This window comes from Piliocolobus tephrosceles, chromosome 4, assembly GCF_002776525.5.
Source record: "Piliocolobus tephrosceles isolate RC106 chromosome 4, ASM277652v3, whole genome shotgun sequence".
Taxonomy (NCBI): domain Eukaryota; kingdom Metazoa; phylum Chordata; class Mammalia; order Primates; family Cercopithecidae; genus Piliocolobus; species Piliocolobus tephrosceles.
The window spans coordinates 98925600-98937921 of NC_045437.1; positions in this window are offsets into that span (position 1 = coordinate 98925600).

The window sequence follows — 12322 nt, forward strand, 5'->3', positions numbered from 1 at the left end:
AGCCTGCTGTCCTGGTAGGAATATATCCAATTGCACAGAAACAAAATATGTCTCAGGTCATTAAAAGGAGAAGTACTTACAATGGCAAATTTTAGTGTGCTTGGCATTTCAAGTATAGCTGAAAAATATGCATAAACACAATTTTGTTCTTTATAGGAGCTTTTTTATTATAATCATTAGGACCAGTAGTTATAATCTCCTTAGTCTCAATAGAGTCTGCTTTAAAAATTTTCTCTCGTGCCACTTGTGTATATATATTGTTATAACAACTTCAAATAAATCATAACAATGTAAAATCTTCCTTCTGTTAATTAAAAAATAAACCAGTTTCATGAAAACATCTCTTCTCTGAAAAAAAAAAAATAGTCACCAAGTATTTGGCTTAACTATTCTTTGTTTCTTTTAAAACTGAAGTAAATTATGCAATAAAAGACAACAAAAGTTTGCATTTTTAATTTTTTCTTTTTATGTTTTTATTTTTAAATTATTTCAAAATATTAGAGTAATACTTTATTTACAGCAGGGAAAATGAAACAAATCTTGAGGAAGAAGTAATTTTTAAATTTAGATCTGAAGTAAGATTTTAGCAGGTGGAGATGAGAAAGTTGCAGAAAACAGTTTAACACATGGATGATTATCATAAGAGCTGCTATTTACTAATTGCCTACTTTGTCCTAGTACTGCTATTTGGTTTTCTCATATCATTTTATTATACTTTTTTTTATAACAACACTAAAAGTTAGGTGCAATTATCTCCATTTTACAAGTAGGAAAACTGAGTTTATGATATTATAAAAGATTACCCAGGGTCACCAATTAAATATTTAAATTGTACATATAAAACACAAATATTTAATCCAGGCCTATCTGACAGCAAAAACAAAATTATTTTCCAGTAGGAAACATGAGCTCCTTTGTTACTAGTTTACATTATGGTTATTTTCTATTTTTTTGTCAATGGATAGACATTATGCAATAGTGCTATAAAGTCTCACTTTTATTTGTTTATTTTTTGAGACAGAGTCTCACTCTGTTGCCCAGGCTGGAGTACAGTGAGGTGATCTCTGCTCCCTGCAACCTCTGCCTCCTGGGTTCAAGCAATTCTCTTTTCTCAGCCTCCTGAGTAGCTGGGATTACAGGTGGGCACCACCACACCTGGCTAATTTTTGTATTTTTAGTAAAGACGGGGTTTTGCCATGTTGGTCAGGCTGGTCACGAACTCCTGACCTCAGGTGATCCACTTGCCTCGGCCTCCCAAAGTGCTGGGATTGCAGGTGTGAGCCACTATGCCCAGCCTAAGTTTCACCTTTAAATAAATATTTTTAAACATAAAGTGAGTCTATGCTTTTAAAACATTTAAAAAGTAAACAGGAATATAGGTAATATGCAAATATGGCCAAAATTGCCATAATGATACTCAACTCAAGAAGTTTGGGTTATACTTCATATTACACCATTCAAAACCTCCTAGACCCCTTGAAACTCAGCATTCCACACTAATTGTAGCTATATCAAAGCCTAAGGTAATGTCTGATCTCAGGGTCCTGAGAATGAGGCACTTTGACATGGTCAACTTCCCTCCAACTGACTTTCCTTGACAGAAAAAAAATTAGAAAAACTTTTCATTTTTTCAAGTATTTTGAAAAATAAATAATTGTGATGCTACTGCAGATTTCCAAAGAGTTCAGATTCATTCTATCATTTGGAATTTCTGTGAACTCTGAAATTTTATGCTTTTTATTTTTTATTTTTTGAAGTTCAGCATTCGGAAAAGAAACTTGTATTATTCTGTATGTTAACAGTGTTCCAAAATCATGGCATCAACAGAAATTGTGAGATTTCATCATGGGACTTCTTCATGAGAAGCCCAAGAAAAAGTAGATGATTTTCTTTTTTATGAGAAGAAAGCTATGAACTTTCTCGACAATGAGTATGATACTGCAATACTGACCAACCTCTATGTACCACTTAGGATCAAGTGTTAGAATGCATATCAGATCTATTTAAAAAAAAAAAAACTTCAGGTTTTCCTAGGGCTATGCAATTTCTAGTATAGTTTTATTGTCTTTTTAACAAAATGCAAGAACTGATAGGGCTTTTCACGGCCCACTGGGGAAACATATACTCTGTGGCTCTGAATGCCACCAGCGCCAGGAAACTTGTAAAACCTAAAGCAAAGTAGCTCTGCGTATCAAGTTGTCCATAACAGGTCAAGAATGGCCTATCGAGGTCTCTCAGCCTGCATATTGGTACCTGAATATTACCTGAAGTTGTTCCTTACTCATAAATTACTCTGAGATGTCAATAATTCCATTTTATATTATGCTTAAATTATGAGTCTAGGATCTTAGATAGTTTAAAAAGAACCCTACTAACCCCAAATAAATACCATAAATGAAAATAAAAATTTCATATTTCACTCATTTTCTTTTTCTCTCTCTTTCTATTTTTTCTATTTTTCCTTCCTTCTCTCTCTCTTTCTCGAGCACTCACAGATACACACTCCTGAACAAGTATCTTCTAGTGCCCAAAAATGGAAATCTGATCCTTGGGTGACTACAATTCAAACAGCTCGTTTTCTACAGGTTAAATACTTGACGCCATTTAGTAAACTGCTACACCAAATATTTTAATGGCATTTTCAGATTCAAAGAGGCAATAACATGACAAAGTATGTTATTTTTCCCATAGACTCAATGAATACTGCTGTAAGCCCTTATCTAATGGCTGAACTCTACAAATATGACATTCTTTAGGCTAACCTGATTGTTTAAAGCACATGAGTTTCTGAATCCTCAAAAAAAAAAAAATTCAGAAACTAGATCATGTAGTCTAGGAAAGGAAAATAATTTTCAGTCTCTAAGTGATTGTTTTGTAATAACTTAGAAAAAGTTCAATTAGGGTCTTAAATAAATTAGATAATCTTTCTGTCTTGCTTGCCTTAACATTTTGAGACAAGTCTTCAGCAATTAAATTTGAATAGCAGTTGGAGATCAACATGTTATTGATATTTAGTGGAGAGTTAAAGATTTTCCTTAATTTAAAACTAAATTTGTTCTTTATTATGATATCATTAATATGAAAAAATTGTCATAATTTTTATGTTTTTATAGATTCACAGTTTTTATGAAATATTTGAATTATTCTAGAATGTAATATAAATGTGACATTGCCTCATGATTTCTGGGAACTTACCACATTAAATCTCAACTCAGTACATAAAATTTATTTTTTTATAATCTCTGAAAAATGTCTAGCAAAATTACTAATTTAATTGATCTCATAGAATGCACCAATATGTTTATTAAAGCAAGAATAACAAGACATGGAATGTAAATTGCAGTTAAGACTGTCAACATATTTTTGTATTTATTTTAAAATAATTTCAAACTTAGTATAAAATTTGTAAAACTTTTTCAAAAATTGTTAAACTATTTGAATGTAGATTTTTCATATGATACCTCTCTTCCCCAAGTACATTAGTATATGTTCCATACCGATGAAGACAATCTTCTACATAATCCAATGTGAAAACTGAAAAAAAAGGAAACTAACATTTATATACTACTGAGGCTATTGTCTTTACTTTGCATTCTAACAGGAGTCTCAGAATTTAAACTTACTGATTACTGACAGTGTTCACTTTAATCACTTGATTAAGGTAGTGTTTGCCAGGCTTCTCGGCTAAAATGTCACCATTTCTTCCTTTGGATGAATAAGTTTTTGTAGGAAGTTATTTTAAAGCAGTGTAAAAATCACATTGCATAATTTTATTGTGTATATTTAAGGCATATGATATGTTATAAGATACATATAGATAGTAAAAGATTACTGTAGTTAAGCAAATTAACATATCCATCATCTCACATAGTTACTCATTTCTTTTCATTTTTGTTTTTGTGACAAGAGCATCAAAATCTACTCATTAAGCATGCATCCCATATTCAGTACAATTTTATTACTGAATATGACCCTCTATAGAATTCATGTTGTACACTTGATCTCTAGACTTGCTTATCTCACATATCTACTACTTTGTATCCTCTAACCAATATCTCCCCATTTGCTCCCCATCCACCACTGGTAACTAACATTTTGTTCTTTATGTCTGTATATTTAACTTGTTTTTGTTAGGTTCCACATGTAAATGAGCAAATGCAATACTTCCTTTCCATGTCTGACTAATTTCACTTATTGATCTGTTTGTCTTTCACCACACTGTCTTGATTACTGTAGCTTTATAGTAAGTCTTGAAGTTGGGTATTGAGTGTCAGTCCTCCAACTTCATTCTCTTTTGATATCATGCTTACTATTCTGGGTTTCTGCCTCTCCATGTAAATTTTTAGAGTCAGATTGCCAGATCCACAAAAGAATTTGCTGGGCTATTGACTGGAACTGCATTGAATCTATAGATCAAGTTGGGAAGTGACATCCTGACAATATTGTCTTGTATCTCTTGTATCCATGTATATGGAACACCTCCGCATTTATTTATTTCTTCTTTTATTTGTCAGAATTTTGTGGTTTTCTGCATAGAAATCTTGTATGTATTATATTAAATTTACACTTAAGAATTTCAGTTTTGGGAGTGCTGACGTAAATGGAATTGCAGTTTCAGTTTAAAATTCCACTTGTTTATTGCAGGTGTATAAGAAAGCAGTTGACTTGTATATTAACATTGTATCCTGGAACCTTGTTGTAATCACTTATTAGTTCTAAAATTTTTAAATGTCAGTTCTTTTGGATTTTCTACATAGATGATCATGTCATCTGCAGAGACAATTTTATTTATTCCTTTCTACTCTGTATTCATTTTATTCCCATCTCTGATCTTATTGTATTAACTAAGACTTCCAGTATAATGTTAAAAAGGGATGATGACCACAGCATACTACTCAGACATAAAAAGGAATGAAACAATGTCTCTTGCAACAACTTGGTTTAAGCTGGAGACCATTATTCTAAGTGATGTAACTCAAAAATGGAAAACCAAATATTGTATGTTCTCACTTATAAGTGGGAGCTAAGCTATGAGGATGCAAAGGCATAAGAATGATGTAATAAACTTTGGTGACTGATAGGGAAGGTTGGGAAGAGGAGGGATAAAAGACTACATATCAGGTACATTGTACACTGCTTGGATGACAGGTACATTAAAATTTCAGAAATCACCAATAAAGAATTTATCTGTGTAACCAAAAACTCTCAGTACCCCCAAAACTATTGAACAAAAAATAATTTTTTAAATAAAAATTTAAAAATAAGAAATAAAAAGAAGCAATGAGTAGAGAATTCTTGCCTTCTACCTGATCTTCAAATTTCAAATTTCTCACCATTATGATATTAGTATAACTTTTCCTTTAGATATTCTTTATCAAGCTGATTAAATTCACCTTTATACATAGTTTACTAAGAGTTGTTATTATGAATGTGTTGAATTTTGTCAAATGCTTCTATGCATCTATTGATATGATCATGCTTTTTTTCTTTTTTAGCCTGTTGATGTGAAAGATTATATTAATTAGTTTTTGAATGTTGAATCAGCCTTGCACATCTAGAATAAATCCCACTTGGTCATGGTGTATAATTTTTTTATAAATTGTTGGATTCTATTTGCTAATATTTTATTAATGATTTTTGTATTTATATGAAGAAGTAATAAGGGTCTAAAGTTTTCTTATAATGTCTCTGCCTGATATTACAATAATCCTGGCCTCACACAATGAGTTAGGAAATATTCCCTTTGTTTCTACCTTCTGAAAGTGACTGTAGAGAATGGATATCCTTTTTTTTTATTAAATGTTTACTAGAATTTAACAATGAACCCATCTGGGCCTGGTTCTTTCTGTTTTTGAAGGTTATTAATTATTTATTCAAATTCTTTAATAGACATAGGCCTGATAAGATTGTTTCTTCTTGTACGAGTTTGGCAAATAGTGTCTTTCAAGGAATTGGTATATTTCATCTAGGTTATCAAATCTGTGGTCATAAAGTTATTCGTAGTGTTTCTTAATTATTCATTTAATACCCATAGGATCTATGATGACTTTTTCTGATTCTGATGTTAGTAATTTATGTTATCTGTTTTTCTTAGTTTCTCTAGCTAGACCCTTATCATTTTTATTAATCTTTTTCAAATACTCAAATTTGGGTTTCATTGATTTTTGTCTGTTGATTTTCTACATTCAATTTTATTGATTTCTATTCTAATATCTATTTCTTTTTTCTGATTATTTTGTATTTAATTTACTCTTGTTTTCTAGTTTCCTAAGGTAGAAATTTATATCATTGACTTTATGTATTTCTTTTCTAATATCCTCTTTTCTAATTTATGTTATTGGTTTTAGGTATTTCCTCTTTTCTAATTTCCTCTTTTAGATATTTTTTCTCTTTTCTTCTTTTTCTAATATTTCTGTGTTTCAATGCTATCAATTTCCTTGTAAACACTGCTTTTGACACAATCCACAAATTTTGATATGTAGTCTTTTCCTTTTCATTTAGTTTGAAATAGCTATTGATTTCTCTTTCGATTTATTCTCTGAACTATGTCTTATTTGGAAGTGTTATTTAATTTTGATGTATTTTGAGATTTTGTATTTTTCTTTCTGTTATTGATTTCTAATTTAACTCCATTGTGATCTGAGAACAGACATTCTATGATCTCTTTGCTTTAAACTTAACTTGACTTTCCTTTTAATTTTTGAAGGTATGTTTCATGCCCCAGAAGATGGTCTATCCTGAGGAACGTTTTATGTGAGCTTGAGAAAAAAAAATGCGTATTCTGCTGTTGTTAGATGGAGTAGTCTATGGATATTGATTTTATGTAGTTGATTGATGGTGTTATGGAGTTCAACTATATCCTTACTGATTTTCTGCCTGCTGAATCTGTCCATTTCTGATAGAGGGTGTTGTCTCCAACAATAATAGTGAATTCATCTATTTCTCCATGCAGTTCTATTAGTGTTTGCCTCATATAGTTTTATGCTCTATTGTTAGGTGCACACAAATTAAGACTTGTTACGTCTCTTGGAGGATTGTCTCCTTTATTGTTTTGTAATGCTCTTCTTTATTCTTAAAAACTTTCCCTGTTTTGAAGTCTACTCTGCCTGAAATTAATATAGCTACTTCTGCTGTCTTTTGATAAGTGTTAGCATGGTATATTTTTCTTTATCCATTTATTTTTAATATACATGTGTCTATGTTTAAAGTGGGTTTCTGGTAAAGAACATATAGTTGGGTCCTGTTTCTGAGGAGGACGTGGCTGTCTCCTTTGTTCCTGTGTAGGTAAAATATTTACCTACTCCACCACCCCCAGTTTTTTTCAAAATTTATCTTTGATTTCCTATAGTTTGAAATAATATGCTCAGGTGTAGTTTTTTTGGCATTTATCCTGCTTGGTGATCTTGGAACTTCCTGGATCTGAGGTTTTGTGTTTGGCATTAATTTGGAAAAATTATCAGTCACTATCATTTCACCTATTTATTTTGTTCCTTTTTCTGTTTTCTCTCATTATAAGCATGTTATGCCTTTTGCAGTTGTACCACAGTCCTTGAATATTCTGTTCTGGTTTTCCCAGTCTTTGTTCTCTTCACTTCTCAGTTTTTGAAGTTTGTATTGATATATTCTCAAGCTCAGAGGTCTTTCCTCAGCTGTGTCCAGTGTATTAATAAGCCTGCCAAAGATATTTTTCATTTCTGTTAGTGTTTTGATCTCTAGCATTTATTCTTGATTTTTTCTTAGAATTTCTATCACTCTGCTTACATTGCACATCTACTCTTGCATGCTGTCTCCTTTATCCATTAGAGCCCTTGGCCTATCAATCATAGCTGTGCTAAGTTCCCAGTCAGATAACTCCAACACCCCAGACATAGCTGGTTCTGATTGTTCTGTCTCTTCAACTTATGCTTTTTGCCTTTTAGTATACAATGCAGTTTTTTTTGATAGCCCTACATGAAATACTGGATAAAAGGGATTACTCTAAATAGGACTTTAGTAATATGATGGTAAGGTATCAGGGAAAGGGAAGCAATCTATAATCGGGTCTAGGTCTTTTAGTGAGGCTATGCCCCTGGACCATGAACTTTGCAAGTGTCTCTCAGGTTTATTTTTTTTCTCTCCCATTTAGGTGAGACAGCATGATGGTCTAGAGTTGGATATTTCCCACAGGGAAGCTAACTGGATTTGGGTATTTCATTTCAGTTTCCCAAATCAGCTAAGCTCCAATAATACTTCAGCCAGTTACGCCCTGGTTAACTACTTGCTTCTGAGAGCAGCCCTTGTTAAGAACAGAGTGCTCTGGTATATATATAATTTTTTTAACGGAGTTTCGCTCTTGTTGCCCAGGGTGGAGTGCAATAGCACGATCTTGGCTCACCACAACCTCTGCCTCCCAGGTTCAAGCGATTCTCCTGCCTCAGGCTCGTGAGTAGCTGGGATTACAGGCATGTGCCACCACTCCTGGCTAATTTTCTTTTCTTTTCTTTTTTTTTTTTTTTTGAGACAGAATCTCGCTCTATCGCCTAGGCTGGAGTGCAGTGGTGCGATCTCGGCTCACTGCAAGCTCTGCCCCCCGGATTCACGCCATTCTCCTGCCTCAGCCTCCCGAGTAGCTGGGACTACAGGCCCCCGCCACCACGCCCGGCTAATTTTTTTGTGTAATTTTAGTGGAGACGGGGTTTCACCGTGTTAGCCAGGATGGTCTCGATCTCCTGACCTCCTGATACACCAGTCTCAGCCTCCCAAAGTGTTGGGATTACAGGCTAATTTTCTATTTTTAATAGAGACAAGGTTTCTCCATGTTATCAGGCTGGTCTTGAACTCCTGACCTCAGATGACTCAAGTGATCCTCCTGCCTCGCCCTCCCAAAGTGCTGGGATTACACACATGAACCACCGCACCTGGCCCACTCTGGTGTATTTTTAAATGGCTCCTTTTCTTCCCCCACTGCTGGAACCTGGTCAAGCTCCTGAAGGTAAATCTCACAGTATTATGGAAGCATCCCATGACTGGGTGTCCTAGAGTTTTTAACTCTGAGTTATCGGCACTGAGCTTCCAGCAATTCATCGATTACAATTCAGGTTTTTCTATGTACCACTGGCTCCTGCAATGATTTCCCACTTGTGAGCCTCTGGTAAGCCATGACTCCCTGTATTTGCCTATCCGTCTCTCCAGTGTTGAGGAAGCTTGTCTCCATGTCCTCCCTCTGTCTTAGGGGTCCAAGAAAAGCTGTTGATTTTTCAGACTGTTTAGCTTTTTATTTGTTCTTAGGATAAAGTGGTGACTTCCCAGCTCCTTACATATAAAACTGGAAACTGGAAGAAAAATCTATCTTTATAGAAAACAACAGTATTCTCTGTCTTCTAAACTGTATAGCCACAAAACAGCTATACCATTTTTGCATTTCCAGAAGCAATGGATTACAGTTCTTTTGTTCTGCATCTTAGCAACACCTACTATTTTCAGATATGTTGTTGTTGTTGTTACATAAATACCTGTGTAGTGGTGTCTCACAGCCATTTTAATTTGAATTTCTCTAATGATAAATAATGTTGAGTATCTTTTAATTTTCATGTTTGGCATAAAAATATCTTCTATGAAGCAAGTGTTCAAACCATTTGACTATTTTCAATTGTTTTATTTTCTTAATATTGAGTTTTAAGTGTTCTTTATATATTCTGATTATAAGTCTTTTATCAGGTGATTTGCAAATATTTTCACATAGTTTGTCACATTAACAAACTATTTCTATTGTTTGTCACTTCATTCTCTTAACATTGTCTTTTTTAGAGCAAAAAAAAAATTTTATTTTGACAAAGTCCAATTTACCTTTTTTCTCTCTCAAGGATAACACATTTTGGTTTTGTGTTAGTTGTGCCCTGGGGGCCACAAGGCTTGCTGCTGTTCTCTTGGAGGCTAAAGGCTTTAATTTCACAAAGGATGGGAATTATTTAAAGTCTTCCTTGGCTGCTCCTCTTTCAGGTCTACACCACAGAAGGATGATTTTCCCACTTTCAGCATTTCTTGTGAGTAGCCATTGGATTTTCATGGAGAAGAACCAGAGAATAAATGCAAATTCCCCATTTGTCTGTGGTTTGGCAGTCCAGGGGTATCCTCTCACTGTAACCCACACTCAGTCTTTATCAATTTGGTACACTGTTTAACTGGATCCCTCATGCCTGCACAGTGCCCCAGATCCCATCCTTCTGTTTATGCACAGTTGAGACTATTTTTGGAGACTTATACCCTTGCAAAGACTTGTTTTTCCACTAGACATCAGATAACTTGTCCTGTAACTTCATCTCTCAGGTATGTACAAAAAAGTTATAATTTTTAAGTTTATTTAGCTTGTTCTTGTGTTTGGTTGAGAGTGATGGACTTTTTCCAGTTTTCTATATCCCAGGCAGAAGCAGATATCTGAATAATCTTTTAAATTATTTATGAAATAAAGGCTAATAGTAAATTACTCAAATAATTAACCAAATATGCTATGTGTGTGTTTGTGTGTGTGCATGCATATACATGAAAGTGAAAAAAGGCAAGTTTCCATTTTATTTCAATAAGGTACGAAAAGGTTAATGAAGATTTTCGAAAACTCTAAAGTGTGACACAATTTATTAGGCTAATTTCATAGTTGATTTATATACTGGCATTTTTTATTAGATGCCAGTGAGCATAATGAGATATAAAATTACAGGACTGCAGGAAGCTTGTAAAGAGGACAGGAATATATATCAAATGTTAGTCACTGTTCAAGAAAATTGCTGATTACCTGTCCTTTACCCTGGGTTATTAAATATCAATGTTTTCAAGCATAAACTGAGGAAGATAGTCTAGGGATTCCATCTCTTCTATAATAAAGGTAGTTTTCTTTATATATGCTAAATGAACAAATATCACTACTTTATGTATTTCGCTCTTCAAATAATTGAGTGTCTTTGATATATTGCCTGACAGCATAACTTTTATAGATTTGCCCAAGCCAACTACTGAAAGAAATAATGTCCCCTTCCAAAAACATTTTTTAAAGACTTAAAATGCTTAAGAAATGAAAAAGAACCACCAAAACTATGTTGTTATCTTCACCAAAAATGCAAGCCAGTTGGTACCAGCAACATAGCATTGGCTATGGATGGTAGACCAGCAACATGACTATAAACTACTGAAGTGCCAATCAGAAAATCTGCTGAGAAAGTGAAAGATTGACCTGTCAGAATAGAGGGAAGGAGAAAGATGAAGAGTAGTGTGAGTACACAACATGGAAAGGTATACTAATGGCTTCTTGAATCATTCATTACTCCGATGAGTAGGATTTAAAGCCACGTTTAGACTGCGAGTTGGTGTGATACATTCCTTTAGTTAAAATAATTTTTTAATCAGGTCTATTCTGGGAGTTTACAAATCTCCATTATGAACTTCTCCAGATTTTGTAGAAAATGCTCAGCTTGAATCATCAGAGAAAAATAAGCATCCTGCCTAGTCACCAAGAAATTAAACTTCAAATGGTGTAAGCAGCTTGGGAAGTAATTTGACTGATTCAGATTATGTAGCAATTTATCCAGGATGCTGTAGTGCCTAAAACTTACCAAGGTGATAAAGCTAAATAGAATTTCATTTTTAACTCTCTTAAATTACACATATGGCATTCATAAAATATTCACTTTCTTGTTTGTTTGTTCTTCCACTTTAGTTCCTATCAATCCTATGTTGTTGTTGTTTATCTCTCTCTTCCCCTCTCTCTCTTTGTAAGAATAGAACTCCCCCATGACTTAAAAAAAACTCCTCATTTTACCTAATTCTATTAGCTTTTCCAAACCTTCCCCACACTTCAAACCCTCTTTACATCTGTGAATAAATTCTTCATTAGCACCTGAATTAACCTTTCCTTCCCAGGTGTGTATAGACTGTCTCCTTTCCCATCCAAGTACTAACCAGGTCTGACCCTACTTAACTTCTGAGATCAGACAGGATCTGGGGCATTCAGGGTGGTATGGCCATAGACTCTCCTTTCCATTGCTGTCTTCTTTAGTTGTTCTTCCTTTTTAAAACTAAAACTTCACCTCTTTATTTCTTTACATTAAACTTCTTACATTATCAATTGTTTGCATTTTTATTCAAAGATGCTTATGTTTGAAACTGGGATGAAGTGTTACCTGCCTCATTGCTGGGTCAGTCATAAAGGAAACTTCCCTAGAAGTTATAGAAATAAGTACCAGAAGAGAAGGTATCAGGGGTAGAGATAAAGATTAGTGACTCAGTTTACTTTGGGTGATCAAAGGACACCACATATATTTTGCACAAACAAAACAATTTCAACCTTTTTATT